The 22,657-nt window shown below is 39.6% G+C and overlaps 1 long non-coding RNA gene across 1 annotated transcript; it reads right to left on the reverse strand.

The window, feature by feature from the left end:
• Positions 1-6,869: 6,869 nt before the first annotated feature.
• Positions 6,870-10,792, reverse strand: LOC126374902 (uncharacterized). Its single transcript, XR_007567503.1, has 2 exons — positions 7,482-10,792; positions 6,870-7,390 (listed from the first exon to the last, which is right to left on the reverse strand). It is a non-coding gene; the product is annotated as an uncharacterized LOC126374902 (long non-coding RNA).
• Positions 10,793-22,657: the final 11,865 nt, after the last annotated feature.

The raw sequence follows: 22,657 nt of genomic DNA on the forward strand, positions 1-22,657 counted from the left end.
TTTTTCCCTAAAATATGCGTGTAATATACTTCGAAATTCAAAATTCCCGTAACGTAACACCCTTTGTTGCACACTGCACCCTGTAAGGGGAAGTTATCCAATAAATTGTAGTCGCTAGTGCTCGTACAAGCTGCTTAATTAATTCCACACCCTCCGTCAAAGCAGTCAAAATGGACTGTGAACATTCCATTTATTGCAGCCATTATTCAGAATAAAAACTGAATCAGGCTTCATTTAAAACACAACATATACTCACGACTAATCCCAATTGGAGTAGTCAGTGGTACATCCATCGCAAGATGATCCAAGTACCCACACCTCACCGAGCTTTCTGTTAGACCAAAGTGATAGGTGGTGAGCCGTATCGCCGTCTATAATGGTCGAGCCAACTGTGTTAGAAAAAACTGCACTTAAATATTGTTACTTTGAATACATAGTGAAATGAGTTGACAGTCATGCTTTTACATCCAATTATCAAAATTATAATGAAGGACTTTCCAGGCTACGTTCCCCACAAAAATATATAATATATATAAATATATAGATGTCTTAAGAGTATTTTGTAAATATTTCCTTTGGGGCAATAAAGTATATTTGTATTTATACAATGTTGCCTTCGTCTAACCTTCTAATTTCATGGATAACAGACATGCATCATTCATCTTTATTTTAGGCTATAAAATGATGACCCTTGTTATTACCCATTGGGCTCAGACCTGTCTGTAAAAACCCGGACCTGTCAAATCTTCAAATTATGTAAGCGGACTCTGTGAAAAGCGAGATAACGCTAGGGAGATGTTGACTGTCTTGAGTAGGTAGGTGTATATACTGTACATGTCTGCCTACCCCTTCAGGGATACAGGCGTGATGCTATGTTATGTTGCAATAGAACAAAGCGATAACTTAAAACCTGTTACATTAAAATGTCAACCAAAAATTCACCATTTATTCTCCCACCCCTCGCATAATAAGAGTGAGCGAGGATAAATAATGTCCAAACGCGGCAGTTAATATGCATGGGTGTTTATTTGTGTGCTTGTTAGTCGGTTAGTCGGTACTAATTAGTCGCTAGTCGGTGCAGATAACCGCAAGAAGCGGTGTTGACTCGCTAAAGTATAAAGTGTACTCCACTGAAGCTTACTTCGACGTAAAATGTGAAACATTTTGCTACAACACACTTTGAAGGAGAATGTTTGTTTACATGGTTATTCATAAATAGTGGTGTAAGTAACTCTGTATAATAATAACAGTTAGGTAGTTAATTATTCTAGCAGTAGTATTAGCTATAAGTATGTTAATAGTAAGGTATTGTGTAGGTGCATGCTGAGTTCTTTTACCCGATTACTCTAGCCATAGAGGCAGCCAATCAGCTCGCGACACCAAACACTGCAGGACCCCGATACCGACCCCGCCGGCGTAGTCGACGACTTTTCTCAATCCGCGCTTATCACTATCGACCCATAGGGTTCCGATCCATTCCGGTTCCGAGCTCATTGGGTATACACGTATTCACTCCGTTAACTAGTCAGGGTTGTCCAACTTTGGGGCCGGAGCAAGATGATGACAAGTGGGTGTGCGAAGTGTAGTGAGTCCGTCTGTACGGGTCCGGAGTGTTCACTTTGTAAACTAAAATTCCACTTTAATTGTGCGGGCATATCCGAACGCGGCTTCAATAGACTGGGCAGTGGTCGCAATTCATGGATTTGTATTAATTGTCGGGATGTGGCGTCGTCCGTCTCTGGAATCAACGAGTCCGCAGCAAGTACAACAGTCGTCGGTTTTTCGTCTGGACTGCCACTGGAACATACTTCAACACCTAGGATGGTGAAACACACAGCCTCGATTGTGGACTCGTCGAAACCTAAGACTTCGATTGAAGATTCACCTGACATAAGGAATGTGCTCAGGGATATTTCTTCTAAAATGGAATCGATCCAATCACAGTTCTCCGCCCTTCAGCTTATCCAGAACGACCTTAAACAAGTCTCCTCGGATATTGCAGATTTGAAATCCAACATCAACTCAAGGATGGATGTAATTACAGAGCGGGTTGTGGCAATTGAAACCAGGGTATCAACCCTTGAACAATCCAAGGCTGAACTGAAGGAATTGAAGGATACTGTCATGGAGCTGATAGAGGAGAAGCATAAGAACGAGCAGTGGGTGCGACGGTCGAATGTACAAATTAATGGTGTGCCCCAACATGATGGGGAGAATTTATTAAATGTCGTCAAGAGATTGGCTGATGTTGGCAAGTTCAAAATCAACACTGACACCGATGTTGACTTCGCTACCCGCGTCGCTGTGAAGCACGACACCAATAAGAAGATGGCTAAACCCATCATCTTAAAATTCTCCTCACGCCACAAGAAAGATGATTTCTTGGCTTCATTCCGCAAGCTTCAGTTAAAGACGAGCGATATAGGCTTTGTGGGCGTGGATCAGCGGATCTACGTAAACGATCACCTGTCAGCGCGAAATAAGTCTCTCCTCAAACAAGCCCATACCAGAGCTAAACAAAAAGGATACGAGTACTGCTGGGTGAAGAACTGCACGGTGATGGTTCGTCGCAGCAAGGATGCCCCAGTAATTTTCGTAACTTCGGAAAACGCTTTAAAAAAGATAGTATAAGTGTTTTCTCTCTTCGTTACCACCTAAGCATTTTTTATAATTTGTGTCATTTTATAGGCTATTTTATGGATGGCGGAAGCAAATTTAATATAATATTTCTTTTAATTTCCTATTTTTACGTAAAATTTGATACAGCGGCCCGGAGGTTGGAACGCTCTGGCAATGCTACTGAGTATGTGTTGTGGTGGGGTGGAGAGACTTTAGTGTTAATATCAGATTGGTGCAATTTCGTGTCGCTCTCTGAGGCTATAATCTTATGCGTTCTCCGTATGTCGCACGTAATGGATTATTACCTTTTCGCAGTTATGTTTGTTGTTGTGCATAGATTATTAAATCGCGCGGTAAGTTCAGAATTTTTTGCCGTTTGTTGCTTGTTTCGAGTATCATTAATATGTTTTTGCTACCTACGTTTGGTTTTATGCATATTTTACAAAGTCTTAATCGTAATTTACAAAATTTTAACGTTTAATTATCAGACTAACAAATATCAATTTATAATTAGCTACAAATATGGTACTAAATACTCGTATCATAGGCCAATTAAGGTTCTGGGAGTCTTTTATAAAATTATAAATAATCTAATGAACCTCTCGTTCTCTTTTAGTTTGTGTGAAATCTATAATAAGAGTTGCTCACTGTTTATAGATCAATGTTCTTAAATATATTTTACCAAAATGCGAGAGGTCTTAGAACCAAAACAAAATCATTCCTTCATAATGTATTACAACATGATTATGATGTTATCTGTATAACTGAGTCCTGGCTTTTACCAGGTATTTACGACTCTGAACTTTTCGATAGTAGGTATAATGTTTACCGGACCGACCGCGATTACGAGAGCCTAGGTGTGATGTTCGGAGGAGGGGCATTGATAGCAGTGCGCGGCGGACTAGCGGTGGACATCAAGCCGCCGCGACCGCTGCCGCTGTTACCGGGCGCGCCCGACATTGTATGTGTAGGTATACGCCTCGATAACCAGCACTCCTCCGATTATATCTATATATATTGTTCTTATTTCCAGCAAAATAAGGACCAAGAATCGGCTGAATTATTGTATTTTGACTACATCTCTGATTTAATTATTGACCTGCCGAATAGTGAATTCCTGCTGCTGGGAGACTTTAATGTGACTAAAGCCGTTTGGGCGGCCGATTCTGATATGCCTAATTCTTACATATTAACGAATCCTTCATTAGAAACTCTTATCTCTCAAGTATATAATTTCATGTTGTTTACCAATCTTTATCAATGCAACGGTGTTGCGAACGATACTCATAACAGGTGGCTCGACCTGGTTTTCCACAACACTCCATGTGTGGTGAGTCGCGTGGCGCCGCTGGCGGTCCCAGAGGACGCGCACCACCCCGCGCTGCGCGTGGAGCGCGTCGCCCCCCGCCGTCCCGCCGAGTTGCGATCGCCACCGCGCACGGTGCATAGGTATTTCTCAGCTGACTATGACTTAATAAGGAGTGCATTATCTAAGGTTGATTGGTCATTTCTTTCGGAAGTTATTATTATGGACTTGGCTCTCGGCAAATTCTATCACATTATAAATAACATAATATTAGATTTGGTACCCTTAAAAATTATATCTATAGAAGGCAAATATCCTGTTTGGTACTCGCGCTCATTAATTAAATTAATCAAAAAAAAACTTAAGGCTCATAAGAAATGGAAATGCTATAGTAGATTAAGCGATTATCTTAATTATTCCGAATTGCGAAAACAAACAAAAGAATTAATGGCAAGATGCTACGACTCCTTCGTAAAGAGTGCCGAAAACAATATTTGCCGTGACCCTAAACAGTTTTGGGCCTTTATTAAATCAAAAAAAACGTCTCCTAGTATCCCGGATATGATGTTTTTGGACGACGATAAGGTAGCTGATGGTCAGGCTATTGTCAATGCGTTTAATATATTTTTTCAATCTGTTTTTGAAAGAGATTCTGATGGGACACTAACCCACACTAACGAAGTTAATAATAATGGAACCTTATTATCGTCTATTGAGATTTCACCTGACATTGTTGAAAGATACCTGCGCCACCTCGACGAGTCCAAGGGTTGTGGTCCGGACGGAATACCTCCCGTATTTTTAAAGCGTTGTAGCAAAGAACTTTCACTTCCCATTAGTATTCTTTTTAAATTATCTCTTTCTAACGGTATCGTGCCATCCTTCTGGAAGCGTTCTCTCGTCTTACCAATTTTTAAAAGTGGTAACAAGCACAATATTCGCAATTATCGGGGTATATCAAAATTATCAGTAATTCCCAAACTGTTTGAGAAAATAGTTTACGACAAGTTATTTCCCGCTGTTAGACCTCTTCTCGTCCCCCAGCAGCATGGATTTGTTACAGGCCGATCCACAGAGTCTAATCTATGTGAGTACTCGGATGTGATTCTGGATGCTGTGGGTAATGGTTACCGGGTAGATGCCGTTTATACCGATTTTTCTAAATGTTTTGACAAAATTTCCCATAATCTTCTAATACAAAAAATTGAACGTGTCGGTATACACGGTAATTTGCTCCGGTGGCTCGAATCATATCTCAGGAATCGAACCCAGGCAGTTGCAGTGAAGGGATTTACCTCCACATTCGTTCCGGTGACGTCAGGGGTACCCCAGGGCTCGCATCTCGGACCATTGCTTTTTAACATTTTTATCAATGATATCTTACAATGTTTCCAATTTTCTAGGGCGTTACTATTTGCGGATGATACCAAATGTTTTAATATTATTAAATCAGATCAAGACTCTGTTAACTTACAGCACGATTTAAATCGTTTTGGTGATTATTGTTCGCAGAATAAATTATTTCTTAATTTGGATAAATGCTGTACTATTTCTTTTAGCAGGAAAAAGAAACAAACTTTATTTAACTATTCTCTCTATAACAAACAACTAGTTAGAGTGTCTGAGGTCCGAGATCTGGGTGTATATTTAGATGACCAACTATCGTTTAAATCTCATATCAACAGAATTGTAGCTAAAGCATATAAGATGTTGGGTTTTGTATTCAGACAAAGTGTTGATTTTAAGCAAATAAGCACTTTACTCGTCCTTTACAATTCTTTTGTGAGGTCACATCTGGAATATGCCTCCACGGTATGGAACCCTCACTATGCTGTTGATAAAACTGCGATTGAGCGAATACAAAATAAATTTATCAAGCGCTTAAAGTATAGATTCAAGTTTACAACTCCTGACTTGCAGAGCCTGGAAGAACGCCGGGATCAGAGAGATGTGATATTTTTGTATAAAATTTTACATAATCGAGTAGAATCTCCATACCTTTTAAGCAAAATCTCACTTAGCTGTCCAAGAGCCAACCTCCGTTTGTCAATTAGACCAACATTCGTCTTGCCACGTTTCCGTACTAATTTCACTAGTAACCGCTTTATTAGACGTTCTTGCCATGTTTTTAATTCTAAATTTAACGATGTAGACATTTTCCACCTTAACTTTCAGAAATTTGCTTCCTCTATCAAAAGAAAAAAAAAACTTAATAGGTAGAAAAAAGTAGAAATTGTAAAATCTTTACGTTGGAGCACTATACGCTTGTCATAAATTTTCGGTTTTTTTTTTTTCTCTAATTGTATGAGTTGCTTTTCTTTGAATACCCAATAGCAGGTATTATTCTTTGGTGAAAACTTGATTGGCTATTGTACTACTTATATGTGTTATATTTATAATGTGTTATAAAAGCTGTATGTTTTCCTTAAATAAATAAAAATAAAAATAAATAAAAATAGGGTCCCTATAGGGTCGATTAATTCTTTCAAATATTTTTCCTCTCAGACGACGCCCTGAGCCGAGATTCGCGCCCAACTGGGTACCCTCAGGCCTGTTGTCTTAAACGTTGTACCGGGTGAGAGCGTTCAGCGCTCCCCATTTGTCCGGCCAAGTAGTTAATGCCATCTGCGGCAAATCTACAATAAGTCACGTCAAAAAAAAGCTGAGTCCTTTGAAACATTGCAATGGCTGCTATTTGTTAAATTGGGTCGTGTACTAAATTATGAAATTCAAATTACTAAATAAAGACAGATCTAAAACTTACGACAAACATTTTCTTTTTTCTATTTAACTTATTTATTAATTACAATCAAGAAAAACGTAATAATAACTGACATTTAATCACGTTTTTCTATGACGTCTGTAATGTTTTAAAAAAATTTAAGATAGATGATGAAGATGAGAAGAAGAATAAGAGATGTATGAAGAAATAAAATGTAAGACATGGTTTACTTGTATTTATTAATTACTAAGAAAACCAAAGTTACACAAAAATATAAATAAGTATTTGGAACTTTTAAATCCTAAGGGTACATTCCAGGTATTCAAGGCCACTGGTCATTCGTTAAGCATTATAAAAAAAAAATAAGAAAGGTATTATAAAAACCTCCCTAACTCGTTTGCCCTCGGCAGCGGGAAGGAAGCCGAGCCGACTAGGAGCAGCTACCAATAAGCTGTAGCAGAACAGCTGTACAAAACACCCGTCATAGAACAGAACAGCCTTCGTAAAACAGCCGTCACAAAACACCTTCGCAAAACACCTCCTGTGGACAAAACGCACAGGGGTAAATCAAACCTCTAGGGGCGGAGGCACAACCTAACTAACTCCCCAAAATCGTATAAAAAGACTCACCTGTCGGAGGTCGAGAAGCCACGTATGCGGCCAACGTACGATGACGTCGATGCCACGACGCTGGGACAAAATGGCGGAGCAACGTGTCCACGCCACGGACACCAAAACCACACCTATTCGGAACAAATCGCACATTAGAATCCTGACCGCAAACACTAACACTCACGAGTCGCGACAGATGACAGAAATGTATAACTTACTTACCAGAATAAAAATTTACGAAGATTTGGCGGCGCGTGCGACGGAGTTGCGGGCCACCGGTCACACGCTTATAAACCGCCTAAAAGAAAAACAATGACAACATATATCGACACTGATAATTACGATTAAAATGCTATAACGCATTATAAAGACAAATTCTCACCCGAAATTCACACTAAAAATCGAAGGTGTGGACACACCCGCTCGGCGGAGCGCTGTCTGGGGAATGCGGCAGCTCGCAGGCGCAGGACTATATAAATCGCCCAATTCAACGCCTACGTCACGGACAAAGCTAGTACGACCTCAATCGTCCGTTAGATGACGCCGCCGTCGCACACTCAACATGCAAGTTATTAACAACTCCAAGGACAGGAGACAGACCGAAAATTCCCAAATATAATTTTGTATTAAATATTGACACCAACATTCTTCAGCAGCTACTTGACAAGGGACTCCAAGATATAGCCTTCCGTATAATATCGGCACACGCCATCTTCCGGTTACTGGTGGAAAGTCGTCGACTGCGGAGCCCAACGATAGCAAGTCGATGCTCACGGACCTTCCATCGAACAAGGCGAGATGGCGCTGTGTTCAATACTACACAAAAAAGCTATAAAACGGATCCCCTGTAACTAATCCGGAGGCTGAAAGAAACGGCACTACAATACCTCCCCACCCAAAAGGATTTCCGAGTGAAAAAAAAAAATAATTAAAAAATAAAACAAACGAGGAAATCCCAGCTGGCCCTCCAGCTGATCCCTCAAACAAACCAAAACTCAAACCTCCACAAAAATATTCAAGTTTAACTTAAAAGAGAAATAATTTAAAATAAAAAAAGTAAAACCATATCAATGAAAATAAATAAAGGCAAAAAATGCCATTCGGTACAAACAGTAAAAAGATAAACTTAAAAAGAATAGAAAAAAAATAAAGGCAGAAATGCCATTGCCGGCGGACGCCGCGCAACGTAAAAACTTGCCGAGACGGCACATATACCACCTGTGCTCACCATGAGCACAACAACATCTGATAGCATCCAAGAAATTCTTCGCATCCAAAAATACTTCGCATCCAAAAAATACTTCGCATCCAAGAAATACTTCGCATCCAAGAAATACTTCGCATCCAAGAAATCGCATCAATAGCGCGCATACGAGCGCCAAAAACATGTCGGTAAGCAAGTCGCAATGACTCATTACAACAATAATACGTGTCCGTAGCAATAACTACGTCCACCAACGAACACTAACGGCTTCAAAAGCCATCAGTCACAACCACCACTCCCTCAACATCTTAAAATGGTGGGGAAGTGACCTCACCTTACAATTGGCGAGTGCTCGACCCCAACCATCAACAAACACTAATGACTTCAACAGCCATCAGTCACAACTACCACTCTCTCGACATCTCAAAATGGTGGAGAAGTGACCTCACCTTACAATTGGCGAGTGCTCGACCCCAACCATCAATAAACACTAATGACTCAACAGCCATCAGTCACAACTACCACTCCCTCAACATCTCAAAATGGTGGAGAAGTGACCTCACCTTACAATTGGCGAGTGCTCGACCCCAACCATCAATAAACACTAATGACTTCAACAGCCATCAGTCACAACTACCACTCCCTCAACATCCTAAAACGGCGGGGAAGTGACCTCACCTTACTATTGGTGAGTGCTCGACCCCAACCATCAACAAACCACACGATTAGGTACTAATCCCTACCTACCGCGAAACAAAAAAAAAAGAAAAAAAAATATATAAAAAAACGACCCAACTTGTTGATGGCGGCGCGGCGTGCCGCCGGTGTGGCCGCGCGTCCACCCGCAAGCTGCTCGGAAATAAAGTTATAAAGAGAAAAAAAAAATTAAAAAAGAAATAATAAAAATAACTGGATATGTCGACAGTGGCAGTGTGGGGAACCTAGGGAATGCCCACACGTCCACCGTCAACAATATAATAGGCCACAATTTGTCAGTGGCGGCGCGGCGAGCCCCACAGCGGCCGCGCGTCCACCAGTAAATCGGCTCCTACAACAACTAACCTAAAAGACAACTAACCTAAATGATTCCCCAACGCTGCCGGTGTACCCACACCTTCAAAATGTGAAGATGTATAGTACAAGTGGTGGCCCTGCACCACGAAATAATAACTCGTAAATTATTTCATCTTTACGTAATAGATGAAATTTAATTGGACGTTCTTCCAACGCCATGATTAAAAAAAATGAATGACCAATGTACTTTAACAAAGATTTAACTAAGTACTTACTAAGTTTTAAAGAAAAAATAATCAAAGAATATTTTCATTAACTAAATACCTACTTGAAAAGTAAAAATAAATGCAAATAAACAAAATGCAAATGTAAAAAAAAATATATATAGTTATTTATAAAACTAACAATGCATAAATGTTGTTTATTTAACGTATTTAATCCAATTCAAAAGATTTACTTATTAGAATTTATCCGGTAATAGAATACAAAACTATTAAGCAAACAATAGCTCAACAATAAAAGATTGTACACGTAATACTAACGAGCGTGTAAAAAAACAGAACCAGTTTATTTGCTATGAGCTCAAAAGGAATGCAACATAAACAACAAGCATGTAGGTACTTATGTATAGCCGTGGTTATACAACCAAGAACTATAATTTCACTAGACAGCAAGTTAAATGTTTAATTGAAATTTGGCCGAAATGATTTTATAAATTGTTGCATAATTTGAAAGAATTTACAAATTGTAAATAAACCTTGAGGGTATAAATCAAAAATATAATTCTAAACTCACACCAAGTTTCATAAAATTTTGAAGAAAAAAAACTGTATAGCAAAGCTAAGCAGTAAACTAGCAACAATAATAATTTTACTCAAGAATGTTAAAAATTTAAAGTTACATTCAAAAAAAACCTTTGTAGGGTATATAATGTTTTGTTTTATAAAAGCAAATTTGTGATAAAAACAAAAAAGTAAGCTCAAAATTTTAAGAAACAATTTAAGAAGTTTAATTATACAGCAAAAAAGCTGCAACGCAGTATAATTTTTTAATGAAATGTTATAAAATGCTATACGAGTTCAAAGTCCAAACTTTAAAAGTATGCAAAGCAAAAGAAATAATATATAATGCAAATGTAGATTTAAAAACACAGTTATACAAAATAGTTTGTAGGTATATGTAAATTAACTTGTTTCGTTTAAAGCACACATCAATATGAACACGATAAATCTTATTTACTAGGGGGTAAATGAAGAAACACCACCACCACACAATTTGTTCTTTTTACACGTTACAAAAAAAATTACAACGAATGACCAGCCGATCCTCGAGCGAAAGACCGAAGACCGGGGGCGTACCCTGAACCTTTAGACCTCAGTAATCGGGCGCCATGTAATGTTTAAAATTTAATGAAGAGAAGATGATGATGAAGAAGAAGAAAGTGGATTGATGAAATAAGAAATAAGCAAATGGGTTTACTCGGATTTATTAATCACTAAGAGAACCAAAGTTACACAAAAATATAAATAAGTATTTGGAACTTTTAAATCCTAAGGGTACATTCCAGGTATTCAAGGCCACTGGTCATTCGTTAAGCATTATAAAAAAAAAATAAGAAAGGTATTATAAAAACCTCCCTAACTCGTTTGCCCTCGGCAGCGGGAAGGAAGCCGAGCCGACTAGGAGCAGCTACCAATAAGCTGTAGCAGAACAGCTGTACAAAACACCCGTCATAGAACAGAACAGCCTTCGTAAAACAGCCGTCACAAAACACCTTCGCAAAACACCTCCTGTGGACAAAACGCACAGGGGTAAATCAAACCTCTAGGGGCGGAGGCACAACCTAACTAACTCCCCAAAATCGTATAAAAAGACTCACCTGTCGGAGGTCGAGAAGCCACGTATGCGGCCAACGTACGATGACGTCGATGCCACGACGCTGGGACAAAATGGCGGAGCAACGTGTCCACGCCACGGACACCAAAACCACACCTATTCGGAACAAATCGCACATTAGAATCCTGACCGCAAACACTAACACTCACGAGTCGCGACAGATGACAGAAATGTATAACTTACTTACCAGAATAAAAATTTACGAAGATTTGGCGGCGCGTGCGACGGAGTTGCGGGCCACCGGTCACACGCTTATAAACCGCCTAAAAGAAAAACAATGACAACATATATCGACACTGATAATTACGATTAAAATGCTATAACGCATTATAAAGACAAATTCTCACCCGAAATTCACACTAAAAATCGAAGGTGTGGACACACCCGCTCGGCGGAGCGCTGTCTGGGGAATGCGGCAGCTCGCAGGCGCAGGACTATATAAATCGCCCAATTCAACGCCTACGTCACGGACAAAGCTAGTACGACCTCAATCGTCCGTTAGATGACGCCGCCGTCGCACACTCAACATGCAAGTTATTAACAACTCCAAGGACAGGAGACAGACCGAAAATTCCCAAATATAATTTTGTATTAAATATTGACACCAACATTCTTCAGCAGCTACTTGACAAGGGACTCCAAGATATAGCCTTCCGTATAATATCGGCACACGCCATCTTCCGGTTACTGGTGGAAAGTCGTCGACTGCGGAGCCCAACGATAGCAAGTCGATGCTCACGGACCTTCCATCGAACAAGGCGAGATGGCGCTGTGTTCAATACTACACAAAAAAGCTATAAAACGGATCCCCTGTAACTAATCCGGAGGCTGAAAGAAACGGCACTACACGTCATAGTGTGCTTTCTCTTTTTTTTAGAAATGTTAACCACGTAAGTCCATAATTAGCCCAAACCTTAAGCAATTTCGAGTCGAACTAGTATATCTATCAATATTTTAAGTTCTCACCCCGCCAGCTGCGAGATGCAATACCAACTGAACTCACACGTACAACTGAAGACCAAAGTGTCTGATCCTTTACCAGATTCACTACGTTTTACAGTTTCCAACGGTTTTGAGTTGTAAAATTTTACTGCCGACCCGATCGTCCAACTTGCCGGTTATGATGTAGCCTAAGTTTTATATGGGCCAGTAAACTCCTCTGCATATTGATGGAGGACATTTCGTTTGGACGGGCAAAGAGTTTTTGGATTAAAATAGGCTACATCAGTGTTTTCCAAATTTAGTTCCGTAGCAAGGAAACAAGGGTTCCGTGAAATCATCTGTTATTATTTTTTACAAATTCAAAATATTACTTTAGTGCACACATACAAGAAACAAGTTTATGCCTATTTAAGCTTTTATGATAAATATATAAAATACAAAGTGTTTGGTAAGTAATTCATGTGTTATGTATGATTGTTAAAATTTAGTTCTGTGCAATAAAGTGTATTTGATTTGATTATATTTGAAAGCTTGGACTTCATCTTATAAGGTAAGTGTCAAAAATAAACGGAAACCGCCTTCAGTATCCTTGAGATAATTTTGCGACAACCCTGACTTATATAACAACAGCGCCTAACCAAATTCAAAAACAGCGCGGTAAAGAAATCTATGCAAACAGCCACTTGAATGTACACGACGACTGGTTTCAAAATCAAACGCAGAAGCAAACACTGCACAGAGCGGCTCACTGTGTGAATTCTCAGTGGCTCAGGCTCAGGGCTCAATGCTCACAGCTCAGGGTACGTAAAATTTGGAAACTCCAAAAGAGCAGAATATCACCAAAGCATTGTTTTCTGCGGAGAGTCGAGCTGCGGGAAAAATCTATTTTTCTGCGGCGACTTTATGGCTTGGTCGATGTTTGAAGCTAATGCGGAAATGCGTTGTCCTTGTTCTGAAGCTATTTTTTCAGTCTCTTCGACGGAAAATTGCGTTCTTAATAACATGAAATAGTCTAAGTGCAATAAATCTAGCAAAAGAAACACGCGGTTATGACCTCTATACCCGGATGATATACTTCACACACAACCCGTAAGGGCACAATCATTTGAATTATTTTTAATTATTATTTTAGACTACCGTTTTAAGTATTGGCATGATACACCATAATAGAGTTACTTGAATATAGAGTAAATTCATGAACTGCAGTGAAATCGCTGTTACCTTCGACCATATTCCCATCAATTCTATGAATCAAAAGAGTCGGTGGTTCATTTCCAAGCTTGTTTTTGCTCATAGAACACGGGTCTTTGTCTCTCCCGTGTGCCAGGATTTGTTCAAATAACACCAGCTCCTCAATATTTGCATAGTTTGTACATTATTTTTGCATGTTTATCAGGGGGCGAAACATCTGAGTCACTTCGATTCTCTTTCCTCGTGTCATGTTATTTGGAAAATGACTTGTCATTATCAAGATTAATACAGTTGTCACATTATTCAGATTTCATTTTCTTAAAATTTTATTTAAATTTAAAACGGTAAAACATTTTTTTTATAAATTGTATTGAAACGTCACACCGTGAAATCACCTGGTTGTCCAAAAAATAAGCTGATTCCGTGCTTCGAAGTAGGCACGTTAATTAGGTGGTTCCGGCTACTATTTCATTAAGTAAGTATGTAGTCGTTACATGAGCTATGTCATGGGTCTTTAACGACTCAATAATAACCCTGTCACCAGGATTGAATACATCAGTCAATGCTCTCACAACCCACACCAGAAAAGAAGACTGCTGAGTGGCTATTTACTCTTCACTTAACGAACATTTGGCCTTCATAATAAAGAGTTATATCTTGATACATTTCTATTTGGTTAGTAGGTCAGACCGGCAGTCGCCTCTGTAAAAAACCGAACCTGACAAATCTTCAAGTTGTGTAAGCGGACCCTATTGGCGACCTAATAATAAAACTGTTCTCGTACATAATTAAAGCACATAATAACGGGTTCTTACCGCGTTTAAATGGGGATATGAGACTCCCGATATTTCGACACTGTTGCAAGTGCCATGATCACGGGATGACTGATGAGATTGGAGTGGAGTAGGTAGATCCATAATTTTCTACGGGCAGACATATCTGTCATACATTATGGGCAGACATTATGTTTTCGGAACATAAACAAGCGGCAAAGAAAGAGGGTAGACAGATATGTCTGCCCGTAGAAAATTATGGATCTACCTACTCCACTCCAATCTCATCAGTCATCCCGTGATCATGGCACTTGCAACAGTGTCGAAATATCGGGAGTCTCATATCCCCATTTAAACGCGGTAAGAACCCGTTATTATATGCTTTAATTATGATAATAACCGCGTAAACTTAAAACAATGTTCTCGTACAAACAGCAATATAATATTTTACAAGAAGACAAAAGAAAAGTCATTATGAAAAACAAAGGAATCAAACAACAATATCAAAGAGGTAAAATTCTACAAAAGGATGTGCCATCTTGCACAGACCCTGTGAAAAACGGGATAACGCTAGGGAGATGGTCGTGTAAGACACATTTCCATGACACTGTTCTATAATCACTATTTCCGACAAAACACACATGAGGTCGGGTGGGCACTGACATGAATGTAATATAATATCATGTTCAGACTCAATTGGCAATATCATCACGACATTATAGAATCTTCAAGCTCACCTCCCATTAATGACGTCTTGACAACAATATATGTATTATATTTGGGCAGTGACGCACTTACAATATTCGTACAGTCGCATTTGGCCGTCTGAGATTCCGCGATTGGCGGATTGCTAATAGAGGTACTTTTTAGGGTTTCGGAATGGTAAAAACAAACCCTTACTTATACTCAGAGTGCGTCCAGTCAAAAAACGTTCCCACTCCTTAAAGCCCAAAGTTACTGAACGGATAAGTCTGATTTTTTACATTTGTTAAAGAATTTAATTGAAACTTGGGCGGAAGGCAAGAGGGAAACCACTGTCCTATTTTTCCTTAAAAAAGTAGCATGGAAAACGCTACACCGACAAGAGCGTGGCTCTTAATGTTAAAGAATTAGACAAAATGTATTTCTTAAATAGATTACGTTTATCGATAGCCTATATTGAAACTATTGGTTTTTATTTCTTTCTGGCCTATCGATAGGCAACAATAGGTACTTACAAACTTTAACTGAAAGGTAAATTCGCAAATCCTTATAGAACATTTCGCAGATTCCCAGCCTGCGCCGATAGTACGTCATTAGAAGCCTAAGACGCTCTAGTCTATCATCCCCGCCACATCTCCAGCAGTAGCGCAGCACCCACCATGTACTGACGAGGTACTGATTACATTTTATAGTTGCACACGTGCGCCCTAATTACTACCGCCATCATCTGTGTGTAATGTCGATCGGTTGCCATTTACCCATCGACGATACTACCTATATACTCCTAACTAGCTGTTATCACCAACTTCATTCGCACAAAACTCTGCTATTAAAACTATAGAAGTTTCATACAAACTTTTTACGCCCTAAGGGTATTTTTTTAAATCTTTTTATTATTACAGAGGGTTTTATCAGGGACTGATAATGCCACCCCCGATGAAAGACTCAGTACAAATGAGTGTGTGTACATAGCTATCTTCTTCTTAAAGCACATTTAACTGTTTTATACAAAGCTTTTGCTTTTTCAGAAGTATTGTATAAGCCAAAACGCTGGTAGCCCATCCCACCTCCTTAATTCCTATACAAAATTCTTCAAAAATCCAGTTTCATACAAACTTTTCACACCCTCAAGGGTTGAATTTCGCAAAATTTCTAGTCTTATTGCGTTTCTACGTCCTAAACGGAAACCCTATGCTAAATTTAAGAGTCATAATAATATCATTTGTAGTTCCTGCAATTTCGCGATGAGTGTGTGTGTCAATCTGTCAGTTACTTTTCGCTAATATATATAAAGATTACAAGCGAACTCAGGCCATGTCTTTAACGTCTTGAGTGAGCCAATCAGAACGTAGCGTCCCACTTTCATCGTCCTTCGTTACCTCAGCTATTTGACAGAATTAATTATATGCGAAAAATTAAATTAGGCGTCTGTACGGTTGTACCGCCGATGCCTTTTACTATCATATTGGTGAAATAGTAATATGGGGAGTGTACCCTCATCCTCTCCTGTACCCCTTTTACTCGTTTATAATGGAGATGTGGGTAATTAGTCGGAATAGATGCGTTTGATACAATGTGTTTTGTGTAAAGGGTTGGAAATTATGGAAGTGAATATCGGGGCGGTTGAATTAGTGTATGAGGTGAATTTGTACGACGGATTACTGTTTGTTTGCTCCACTGTGTGTAATAGGGTTAAAAAGTATCCTGAAGCACGTGTAGGTATGTACGTATCGTACTTATTATAACTAAATCCTAACATTATAAGAAACCAAGGCTTTGAGATATTCCGAAAATAGAATTTTTCAAAAATAACACAGAAGATTGGATTGAAAACCAATCACAAAGAAATAATAGGTACGCATAATAAACCCATACAAGAGAAAGAGTATTTCATTTATTTGGTTTATGAAACTGAAAATCATCATAAACATCCTATATACATACGTCCCACTGCTGGGCACAGGCCTCCCCTCAATCAACCGGAGAGGGTATGGAGCATACTCCACCACGCTGTTCCACTGCGGGTTGGTGGAGGAACCAAAAGATAAAATCAACATTATTCAACTTATCATCGGGATGTCGACTGCGAAGGTTACAATATATTTTCAGTTTGCCTCATAATTATAAACACGCACTCGATAATACATGGAAAGCAAAACTTTGCCTTCGAAAATCCGTTACGAAATTCCGGCGGGCAGTGTTGGCAAACAATTTTATAAATATTCCGTCCACACCCGGAACACTGGGAACGGTCGGATCTTTAAAAATGGCGTTTAATTTAAAGTTCGCATGTGCCGCATGGACATGTGACGGTCCACAACTTCGCAGGCAAAGAGTACAAAAAATTCAGCCAGAAACGTAAAATTCGGTACGATGGTCAGCGGCTGTGTCACAGACAGGGACCTAGGCAGAAATGTGGGTGTTTCGACTCACTGGTTCCAGAACAAGATTGCACAATGAAAAAGCTTGTGAAGTACCGAAGTAGTTTTGATGAGGACTGTGTAAGTCCTGTGTATTGTAAGTTCTAATCAAATCTTGATTTCAAGTCTAGCAAAAGCAGAAGTCATATTATTTACACATATGTACGTCTTCTTCTATCTTGTGGATTGTGAGGTGGATTACCAACCCTGGACCCTGGTGTCAAGGTTACTATTGAGCCGCCTAAGACCCCTGACTCATCTAACGACCACTAAGTCACATCAGTAAGAGTAACCGGGACCAACGGCTTAACGTGACATCCGAAGCACGGATCATCGTACGGACAATCAGGTGATCAGCCTGTAAAGTCCTTACCACACTAGCGATCACAAAGTGATTTTTGTGATATGTCCCCATCGGGATTTGAACCTGGGACCTCCGGATCGTGAGCCCAACACTCCAACCGGTGGACCACTGAGGCCGTACAGATATGTAAGAAATGATATGGTACTTATTACAATCGTATGTTCAAAAAATGTAGTGCTCATTTCTTTTCTTCAAGTTGTCTGTCTGTGGAGTGCAAGAAATGACTCATCTGTGTGACGTTAGCCTGTATTGTCCCTCTGCTGGACAAAGGCTTCCCCTTTATCTTACCACTCTTTGCGATTTTCGGCGAAATGCCACCAATATACAGATGTAACGGCTAATTCAACAAGGTGTCCCGTCTCCACTGCTACTCTGCTCTGCTCGTTGAAGCGCTGAGCTTATGCGCGGCGTAAAATTTAACGGTTCACAATAAAGTAGGAACTAAGTCCGCATATACCGGGCCGTTACTTCTGCATGCGAGGGCACTAAGATAATGCCCAGTTCGGATCGATCAGAAATACGAGAGGATTTTTGACTAGATTACTTACCCCGAGGTCAGATTAGCACCAATGAGTTATTTATCTTAGGTCCAATTTTCACTAAGACAGTTGGAGACGCTTATACGGCTATGACGTACCTATCATGTTGGTCTAATAGAAATGTCTGTGAAGCGTGGATAGTTTGTTCATCTCTCGCTGGATGTACCTCTGACCTCCTCAATTGGAATATACCTAGCCGTGAGCTTATGTTATTTTATGTGTTATTGCCTACAAGGTTTGCTGCACTCAGAATGAAGCAAATAAGCATGCTATAGACAGGATAGTTTTTATGGCGTGCAGGCAGAAACCTTAATGGCATAATAAAAGATCTTAATATTAAAACAAGACAGAGACATAAGACAGAGATGTGGTGTAAAAGACGATATAGTGACTAAGATTGAGAAGGGAATGTTAGGTTGGTTTGGACACGTAGAGCGGATGAAGGATAATAGAATTGCAAAAGCGGTATATAAAGCGAAAGTTGATGATAGGGTTGGCAGAGGAAGACCTAGAAGGACTTACATTGACCAAATTGGAGGTGTCTTTAGAAAAGGTTTAATACGATCTATTGCGAAGCGATTGATGAATGTGGAGGAAGAAAGAGAAGTGTGTCAGGTTCGAAGCAAATGGAATTCTATAGTCTCTGCTTACCCCGGTGGGAAATAGGCGTGAGTTTATGTATGTATGTAATATTGATATCTTCAACTGTAATATACCATCAGTGAAGCGGAAATTGGCAGAAAGATAGGTATTAGTTGGTTGGGAGTATCATGCGTTGTAATTACGTGATCGCAGGCATTTTTCTGCTTGCAGATTTCTATCCCGGACATTGTAGGCGACTAGCTGATTTTTTCGTGAAATGTGTTTGTTATGTTTGTATAGATACCTAGTTTATTTTGCTATGTATTGTTGCTGTATGACCGACATATACCAAAGTCTATCTGTGGAAACCTATAATTGGCTCTTTTGTGATTTATATTTATGTTTATACTATTTGATGTACTTAGCTGTTGGTTTTCCTATAAATAAATAAATGTAGAAGCAGCGTCAGACAAAAGATTTTAGTCGCAAGAAAAGAAACACGTGTCGCGCATATAAAAGTCTCGACATCATGAATCTTGATTCTCGAACATTCTCGAATAAATGAAGAGACAAACCCGTATTCAAAATGGTGGCATTGTTGGAAATTAAAAAAAACACACGAAGATGTGACGTACGGCGCCCGGAGCGTCTGTCAGTCAGGGGCGGCGCGAGACAGGTTGACACCACCATTCATCTTTATTCACTCCACAACTTCACTCCAAACCTGTGCACCTTACCATATAAAAGACAAGAGACAATTTCCTCTAACAAACAGCAAAGTTAAATTTGTCCAGCAACAGAGTAATTTATGCTAAGGATGTCTTATCACGGGGGTGGAAAGACGATTTTCGGATGTGGTGGATGAAAAATGAATAGAGTAGATAATGCGGGTGACGGGAGCTAGTTCCAGTTTGAACCATGATAAATATGTCCCGGGGCTTAATTTATTGGGTTACAAATTACTCCAGTTACCTTCATAAGTTACTTGTATGACTTTGTTGCTAGTTTGCAGAGGGTTAAATTTTCCATTGAAATATGTTCGGTATTCCGATGCGTACGTAAGTTTTGTATCTTTGTAGACGTAGGTACGAACTTGTTTTGGAGGACGGACAAAACAACAGGGATATTGACCTGCCCCCTGATCCAGTGGTTGAGTGGTGGGTTCACGATCCGGAGGATCCAGGTTCGAATCCCGGTGGGAACATAATCAGAAATCACTTTCTGACCCGGCTGTCCGAAAAGTATTACGATGGTTCGTTCTTCAGAGGGCTCAGTCAGTCCCGGGTACTATTTACCTGAGCAGTAAATTGTCGTTACATGAGCTATGTCAGGCGTTCTATATTATAATGACCCTGACACTAGGATTGATGAGGTCTGTTCTCAATCCATACAAAGGGAAAAGGTTAATCATATTAATGTACCTATACAGTAAGTATTTATTATTACTAATTAAGTTATTTAGTGTTAATTAAGTAAGTGTTAGGTTTTCGAACACATTGCCATTTTAGGGCATCTATCATTTAATTTTCACAATATGTAAAAACCTACTGGTGTTAATACCTATACGTATTACTAGCTTTTGTCCGCGACTTCGTCCGCGTGGCGTGTTAGAAAAGAGAGATCTTTGTTTGTGTGGGAGTGCGTCTAACTTAAGCGGTTTAGATTTTTCATACAGGATTTTCCCGCTAATTCCCGTTCCCGTGGGAATTCCGGGAATTCCTTTCTTAGTGCACCTCTACGGTACCTAAGCTACGTCCCTTCCAAATTTCAAGTGCCTACATGTAGCCGTTTAGGCTGTGCGTTGATATGTCAGTCAGTCAGTTTCTCCTTTTATATATTTAGAAGATACTTGCTAAGTAATTAATACTAGATAACTTAATTAGTAATAAAAGAACCTTACCGTGGGTAGAGTTTCATAGTTTTGATTTCAGTTGTTAGCAGACTATTTTATAGGTTACCTAGACTAGGTAAACCTAGTTATTTCCAGATATTTACTATTTAGTATTTTACCACCCAACGCTTTGTCTAGCTTCGTAAACGTTTGCGTAAACATAAACAGCCTAGAGGGAAGATATCGCATTTTCGTTATCATTATCTTAAAGACCTAAACACTTTTCAATCAATAAATAACTTTACGGCTCATAACAGGACGCTTCATCGCTGCATCGGCTCGACAGCCGCACTGGAAGATAAATCCATACAAATTGTGATGCGAAACGCGAATTATTGTATGGATTTCTCTTGCAGCGCAAATGTCTTGAGGATGTAACGCTGCAGCAACGCATTGGACGCGCCTCGAAATAATAAAGCATAATCGGCGGCCTTATTACTAAACAGCAATTTCTTCCGATTTTTGTTACAATGCGGCGCTCCAAGCCCTGTTATACCACTTCCAACTAACTGATTCCGCATGTAAACCATTAACAACTATAAGTCAATAGCACATGTTCCGAAGCGATTTAACAATTGTCACTTGGCTTTAAACAAAAAGTTCGAGCAGTGCTTTGGGTAATAAATTAGCTTTCTCTCTGCTTTTGTTAGGCATGTGTCACAGTCAGCCGTCAGAATCACGGTGAGAGATGAATAGGAAGGACCGGTGGCACCGTGCGTGGTTGACGGTGGGTTGGGTCGTCAGGGGTCGTCAGGGATCACCACCGGTCGTCACCAGTGACAGGTGACGGCTCATGCACCACTGGCGTATGACAACTTGGAAAAGGGTGTGGAAACTGGGCTGTGATAAACAAACCGCGGTTTCTTATTTCTTATTATTGAACGTGGGTTTTTCGTTTCGAATTGGAACATGTTTAAATTAAGCCAAAATGATATAAATAACTCAATTATCATTGAGATGCCGTAATTGCTGTATAATAAACGGCAATTCTCCGCCCCGCACTAATTTGTACGTAGCTAGATTTACTTCAGTTTTCTGGATCTTACCTAGGGAATGCAATCCTGACTCGAGATCGCGAATTCGAGATCTCGCGGGATCCCGAAATTTTTGGGATTTCCTCTAGTTCATAAATGTTGAGGTCATAAATAGTGCGGTTAATTAAAACAAAATATTTTTTGAACGAAAACAAAAACCTTTATTCTTAAATATACTATATATAACTAAGTTTTCATTGGAGATCAGCATAGGTAATCAAAACAAAAAGTATTACTCAAGGAGAGTCACCCAATCCCGTCAATCTCGAATGGGATGGGCGAAAAATTTTATGAAATCTCGCGAGATCGGGATCCCACGAGAACGGGATAGCATTCCCTAGTCTTACCTTAGTCCTAAATGGCCGTAGGTCACTGAGGAGTAAAGGGGAATACGCGCATATATCTGTCCCACTCGCACTTACGTGTTCGGGGCACTCTATAAGAATAAGATTTTTGTTTGGGATGTCCGGAGTGTTACCCGACTTAACTTATTGCAGATTTACCTTTCTCCCTCGTGGGGTCTCTACAATCGCAAAAAAAATAATATTCGCAATTTAAAAGAACTCTTGATCACATAGGTATTTCAGTCGCAAATAATTTATCACTGCAGTGGTACCAGTGATAGTTTAACTGTAGTTAAACGAATGCTCGGTGCAGCCGGGCCGCTGCAGTCGGTCGTGTGTGGTCTTCATTAGCGGGAACTTATCTTCATTACACCAGAACTAAGTATGACTTTACTGATTTACTTACACAACTACAAATAGGGTAAATATTACTACTTATCTGGGTAAATATTTTTATTAACTTCCTTATTTACAAACCTCCTTGACGGCATCGTTGGTCCAG

This window comes from Pectinophora gossypiella, chromosome 18, assembly GCF_024362695.1.
Source record: "Pectinophora gossypiella chromosome 18, ilPecGoss1.1, whole genome shotgun sequence".
Classification (NCBI taxonomy): Eukaryota; Metazoa; Arthropoda; class Insecta; order Lepidoptera; family Gelechiidae; genus Pectinophora; species Pectinophora gossypiella.